Genomic DNA, 7074 nt, shown 5'->3' with positions numbered 1-7074 from the left:
GTTATTACCCTAGTACTTATTTTCTTTGTCTGATCTCATGAATTAGCTTTTATTTTGATGATGATATGCAATTCACAACTTTTATGTCCTAGATCCTTTCGTTTTTCTCATTAAGTTTAATAAAATGGGAATTACGGATATGTGTTAAGCTAACATAATGAAGGGGTAGAATACTGTAAAGATCCTCTGTAATAAAATAACTGAATGTATTTTTTTACCTAGTACTTAATTTTAAGCTAAACTATTAAAAACTATTTTGTCTTCACTCAAGTTTGACATCTTTTATTTAATTTTCTTACATAAATTATCCGACTACCTATTATTCTTAGAATAGCAAAGTGGTTTAATTTCTGTGAATAAAATATTGAAGTAATAAAATTTTGAAGAAATGTCATGCTGATTGGTGAATTACAGGGTTTCTTCTCTTCCTGTAATGATTGAAAATGCTTTATTTCACACTCTTCAACTCATCCCTTTCACTATCAATTCTTTGTCATGTATATAACAGGAAATCAAGATATGATTTTTTTCAAAAATTGCAACTCAGAGAAACATAAAATAACCATTGCTAATTAGACTTTGTTGTAGCAGCATAAGTAAAAAAATAATAAATCTACATGACCATTTGATAATTTTTATTGTATCTTATTTATTTTCAAAAAGGTAACTCATCTGCTCAGCATCCCTTAAAAGAAATTTTTATGTCAACTTTCTAATGGTATTTTTTTTTCTGTAAACTGAACAGATCAAATCAGCTCAGTGTTATATGAGCATAATTTAGGTACATGTAATTTTAGGAAATTTTTAAAAATTTCATTACTTTTTTATTACATACCAACTAGTTTATATTTTATGTCTTTACAAAGAAAAAGCTAAAAAAATTAAAACCATTGTTATATTTTAAAACTCATAATTCCAGATTCCTCTACTTATAAGAGAGAATGGCCCAGCAGCTATTTTCACCATCACTGACTTCAGTTCCATTCAATAATACAGTACATAATGCAAAAGTAACTAGTCACGCACAAAAATGTCTCAAATATAGTAAAATGTACACAGAATAAAGGTAATTTATAATGACAAATAAAAACTGTAATTTATCTTGGCTGTGCTTCAGAAATTTAGCGTCACCTGCCTTCGCCAAGGCACAAAGCAGGAAGAGGTGAGCACGGCTGTCCCCAGAAGTGGGCAAAGTATGTATAAAGGTATCCATGTACACGAAAGACTTAAAACTGCTCAGTCTTGCTGGGAACACTGCAAAGGAAATGCTGTGGCTTCCCCCTACTATTCACCTTTGGATCAAGTCCACAGTCTTATTTCATCGTAGAGAAAATACAATTGGCAAGGATCTCTAAAAGTAAATCACAATTTGGGCAAATGAAAGAAAATACTTCACTATTCCCAAAGTTTGGATGTATCTTCTGGATCAGAAGTATTTTGTAGACAAAGGAGTGTTTCACAAAACCGAGATGTCATACAGATGAAGGGACAAGGCATTTTCTACAGAAGCTTAACAATGTCAAACTTTCAAATGGCTCTTACAGTATAACCATTACATGTTACAGTAGTGTGGGTTCTGGGGATCCTTTGGCAGCAAATGCTGATTTAAAGGGCATAGGGTCTTTTTGGGTTGATCTGCTTGCTGGCCTGTTCTTGCAGAGCTACAGATTTTCACTTTATTCCAGAGTTCAGTTAAAATTTCTATTTTTGCTCAAGAATAGCTCCCTGCTGAGTAGCATATGAACCTACATCATAGTCTACTTTTTCAGTTATCTCTAGGAGAGACTTTTTGTCTTGTAACCATTGAATAGATTCCTAAAACACTGCCCTCCTGTGATCTTTTACAACTTGTGCTTCCATTTCTTCCATTTGTGAGACAGCTTCATGAAGAGTAAACAATTGTGGAGAAACCTCTTCTTCACTGTGTTCACAAAGAAGTTTTACATTGGGTATCTGAAGGGAACTGCCCATACCCCACTCTGCCTCTAAGACATCAATCTGATTTGGTGGGCAGTGCATCATTGAATGAAGATCCCCAGCATCAGCTGGATCCACAGTCAATTCTCTCACCTTATTTGCATACCTTAATGCATCAAGAGTATTTTCACAGGATGCCATTCCTGAGGAGCTTGTAGCTATCATGCAGGCATGAGAGTTTTCACCCATGAATTAATCTCTTAACACCTGAGTGACTTAGCTTGCTCGGAAAGAAGTAGGAGGTTTATTTCTACCTAAGGCTCTAATTCATTTCTGCAGTGCTAAAAGTCTTTTTACTAATTTCTGCACCGTCAAGCCTAGTTTGCCTGTCTGCACTGGAAATACCAGCACCTCTGTCATTTCCAGGAAAATCAATAAGAGAAAATTTCCCATGTAGTTTTCCTTTCCTTCTAAGAATAATCTGAAATACTGCATTGCTCCAAGGTGAATGTGCATTTGAAGATATTTGACCAGATGTTCTGCAACTGTTGCCTATGTCAATGAGTTTCAGTACATCTTCAACACATTTGACTTCCTGTTCCTGTAATCACACCACTTGAGCTGTCAGCACAGAGCCTGATGCAGGGCTCTAACCCACAAAGTGTGAGATCATGACCTGAGCTGAAGTCGGATGCTTAACCGACTGAGCCTTCCAGGTGCACCCCGCCTTCAAGCATTCTTAATTTTGCTTTCCTGTTTGGCGAGTCAAACACATTTCCACTATAAATTTCAAAGAAAACTGCATATACTTGAAGTTCTAACTTCTTATAGTTTGGTCTTTGGCATTAAGAAAATATCTCAAGCTGCTAAAGCATGAATTCCTTCAGAACAATCTTGGTTCGTTCCTTCCCTATGTTTGAGGTTTTCCACTTGCAGCAAAGGACATAGCCATTCTCCTCTCAAATAGAGTTTCCACTAATGGTCTACCTGTAATCCTTCTAAACCATTTCACTTAGGATCTGAGTCATGAAAGGCAAAATCAAGACCAAATGTTTGGTTTTCTATGTAACTCATTGAGACAAAACTAAAAGTAGACTTATATACCATTACAATATTTTTACTAGGGATTATGATTACATCTAGAGGTTTCATTTGAGTTTATTTTTTACTGAATGGTCATTTTCATCAATAAGACCTGCTGTTGTCAATGGTCTACAATCCTTTTAAAGTCTCTGATCATACACAGAATTTCCTAATTAGGGTTTGTAGCATCAACATCCCGGGCTCTTAAGTTTTTTCTGTTATAGTTCCCTGTTTTTGTTTTTTGTTTTCTTTGTTTGCTTGTTTGTTTTTTATAATTTTTCTACTTTTTTCACACAGTTAGATTTTTCATGTGTATTCTGTTGTGAAGAGAAGACTTTTCAGGAAGTTGACTAGGTTGTTCATGTGCAGAGCCAACCACTCTGATATCTTTTGGAGGAAGGTCATTTTTAACAGAAGCCACAGTCTGTCTATTCTTTACAATTTTGTTTACTTTGGCTGATGATGCTGGAGGTAAAGGTGTTTCTGAACTGGATTCAATTTCTTCATCAGGAACAGAGTCATGGTTGAGTGAAAAGATGCTCTCCAGATCAGTATCTTTGCCCTTTATATCTCCATTTCTATCCATTCAACAGTAACACTTCCATTATTTTCATTTAAGAATGTTACCATTGCTTGATATATTTGGGTTTGCTAATTAGGGCCTTGAATTTGTTCTCATTTCAGGTTCTCCATGGGTTTTCTCCTTTACAATAAAAATTATTTCCAAGCCTGACTGGGTCTCACTCCACACCCCAAGCACATGACATTAAACTTTTCCCCAAGAGGAACCACTTCTTGGCTAGATCTCCACATAAATCCCAATCTGCATGTTGCTGGAGTTGGCCATTACCATCACCTCATCTAAGGTGGGGTGGCGGGTAGTTGTGACACTATGAATGCAAGCAGGACCTGCAGGGCAAGGAGTGATGCTGGGCATCCAGGAACCAGGAGAGTGGAACAGACCACGCTTGATTACCTAAAGCTGACTCAGGGTACAGAAATCATTTGTTTTATGTAAGTAACTTAAAAACTTCTTCATAAAATTAATGAAATAAATTAATGGCCATAGAGAGAAAATGCCCACAAATATATCCAGAGGACATGGTGGGCAAATTTTTCCCCAAAAGACAAGTTTCTTTTTAATAAAGTGAAGTCTTCATTTGTAAGTTTGTAAATTATTAAGTTGAAAAAATTTTTAATTTAATCCAGTGTAAAAAGAGTCAATGGCATACAACCTTATCATAAAACAGTGAGAAATAAAACTTGCTGAGTTGAAAGACTACTTTCTCAATCTTTTAAATTCACTAAATTCTAAAATTCCATCATTTTATTTTCAGTCCTCAAGCTGTCCAACATAATACTATATATGCTGCACAAAGATGGGAAATCAGAAAGCATAAAAGTATACACTCTCCCAACTCAAGACAACTGCATTCATATTAAAAACATTATTATTGATTACATACACGTGGGCATTTTGTTGATTTGAGATTAACAATTTAAAATGTAAGGTTTAGAAGCTCAAATAATCTGTCAGTTTCTCATAAATTATTAGATTATGTTTTTTTTTGTTTTTTTTTTTAACATTCTTGCCCTTCTTTCATCTTTGTCCCACCAAAAGAAGATTAAAAAAGGAAAATAAATGTACTGGGAATAAAATCTGGTAAATTGCTATTGAAACCCACTGGCTTTGTTTGAACAAGATTTTACCACTTACTAGCCACATGGGTTGGGCAGGTTACTTAATTTCTATGACTGTTAAAGTTTTGTTTTGTTCTGGTTTTGAAAAGTTGATAAACTGATATGACTATACCTTCAGAGTTTCAGGATGGCTAAAAGTAATGCATGCAAAATAAACATCATAATGAATGCATTTGGTACTTATTCAATATTTATCATTAATAAAATTATTATTTTTTAATGTTTATTTTGAGACAAAGAGAGAGTACAAGCAGGGGAGGGGAAGAGAAAGAAGAAGAGAATCTCAGGCAGACTCCACACTCAGTGCAAAGCCTGGCATGGGTCTCGATCTCATGAACCACAAGATCAAGTGCCAAAATCAAGAGTCAGATGCTTAACTGACAAGCCACTCAGGCACCCCTATCATAAATAAAATTATTTTTAAATGTTACTATAATGTACTGATTATTTTCTGAGGTCATTAATTACAATTATGATGAGAATCATAAATCCAATGTTGGATCATAGAAAACAATATAGACGAAGCGATATGAATAATGGCTCAAAAGTTAATTAGTCTTTGTTGCCTAACTGGCACCAATAACATGAATTTGCAATGAACACAGGGATTTTACAATTAAGTGGCTTATATTAGTAATATAAAAAGCAAAGCTCCTTTTAAGACTCGAAGTTGTTTGGACTATATATTATGACTTGCACTAACACCTTAATCTTTGACAACTTTTCTCTGGACTCTATTAAAGACCTCTTTCCCTGGTCTGGAACTTCTTTTTATAATATATATCAAGTCTTAAGTTAGGGAAATGTAAAATGTGATAGTAATATTTACAAATGTTCAAAAGAATAGATGTTGAAAATATTCTCTCAAATGTAGACCAGACGTGAACAATGAAGTAAGATGGATTTCATTTTGATCTAATCATATCTATGCTATTTTATGTTCTGCACAATCTTCGGGTTCCGATAATTGCCATTCCCTAGAGAGTTCTGTTCCTGTCATGGCCAAGTAATCTCCCTCTCGACCAACACTACTGCAGATAACAATTATAAACTCAACAAAACATAAACATTTTGCTCAAGGCACTGGAGAGGGATAGAAGCAAGCTGATATTCCATGGAAGTTGACACAAAGAGGAAGACAATGATACAGGATCAAATTATTTATGACTCATCCTGAGAGGAGTCTCAAGTCATCATAATTCAATGTGGCTAAAATTTAACAAAAACCCTGAAGTCCTACTGACATGAGAGAACATAGGACAGGATTTAGTAAAAATGCAGCCACTTAACGTAAGAGAGGAAATACCAAAAGGAAAAGTGAGAGGGGATCCCTAAATTTTCTCTGTCTAAATCCCTGGCTAATCTCTGAAACACTCATTCATAGGGAAAACTCAACTCAGGCTAAAAGGAGAAATGGTGTTTTATAGATCAAGCTCAGTGAAATTATAGGTCTTTGAAAATAAGTTGAAAAAAAATAGAGACTTAACTAGAAAGCAAACTGAGGGTTGATGGAGGGAGGTGGGTGGAGATGGGCCAAATGTGTGATGGGGATTAAGGAGGGCACTTGTGATAAGCACTGGGTGTTACATGTAAGTGATGAATCACTGAATTCTACTCTTGAAACCAATTAATAATAATAATAATAATAATAATAATAAATAATAGTAATAAAATAGTCATCAGAAAGTCATAAGATCATCTATAGTTGCTAAAAATATCCATTGCAATGTCCAAGGAAACAATCCGAAATTAGTTGAAATCTAAAGAAATAGAAAGACATAATTAATTCAGAGAGGAAAGGACATTAAACAAAAGATAATACTGTGTTACCTAGATGTTGAAATTTGCAGACAAGGATAATAAAGCAGCTATTATAACTATGTTTAAAGATATAAAGGAAAATATAAGCATACCTTGTAGATACAGTATGTTTGGTTCCAGACTACCCCAATAAAGCAAATATCACAATAAAACAAGTCAAATGGCTTTTGTTTTGGTTTCCCAGTGCATATAAAAGTTATGTTTATTCTATAGTCCATTAAGTAAACAATAGCATTATGTCTAAAAAACAATGAACATACCTTAATTAAAAACTACTTTATTGCTAAAAAGATTAACTATCATTTGACTTTTCAATGAGTCATAACCACTGATAACAGATTACCATAACAAATGTAATAATGAAAGAGTTTAAAACACTGTGAGAATTACTAAAACATATTACAGAGACATGAAGTGAGCAATTGCTGTTGGAAAATATGGTGCTGATAGACTTGCTCAACACAAGATTGCCACAAATCTTCAATTTGTGAAAACACATTACCTGTGAAATGTATTCAAGTGAAGCACAATAGTTATAGATCTATATGGTCA

The 7074-nt window shown here is 34.3% G+C and overlaps 1 pseudogene; it reads right to left on the bottom strand.

Moving 5' to 3' along the window:
* Positions 1–1605: 1605 nt before the first annotated feature.
* Positions 1606–3639, bottom strand: LOC131518243 (kinesin-like protein KIF2A; annotated as a pseudogene).
* Between the last annotated feature and the right edge of the window lie 3435 nt (positions 3640–7074).

The sequence above is a fragment of the Neofelis nebulosa genome, chromosome 7 (assembly GCF_028018385.1).
Source record: "Neofelis nebulosa isolate mNeoNeb1 chromosome 7, mNeoNeb1.pri, whole genome shotgun sequence".
Classification (NCBI taxonomy): Eukaryota; Metazoa; Chordata; class Mammalia; order Carnivora; family Felidae; genus Neofelis; species Neofelis nebulosa.
Note: the sequence above shows the minus strand (reverse complement) of the source record. Positions and strands in the feature narration are given on the sequence as shown.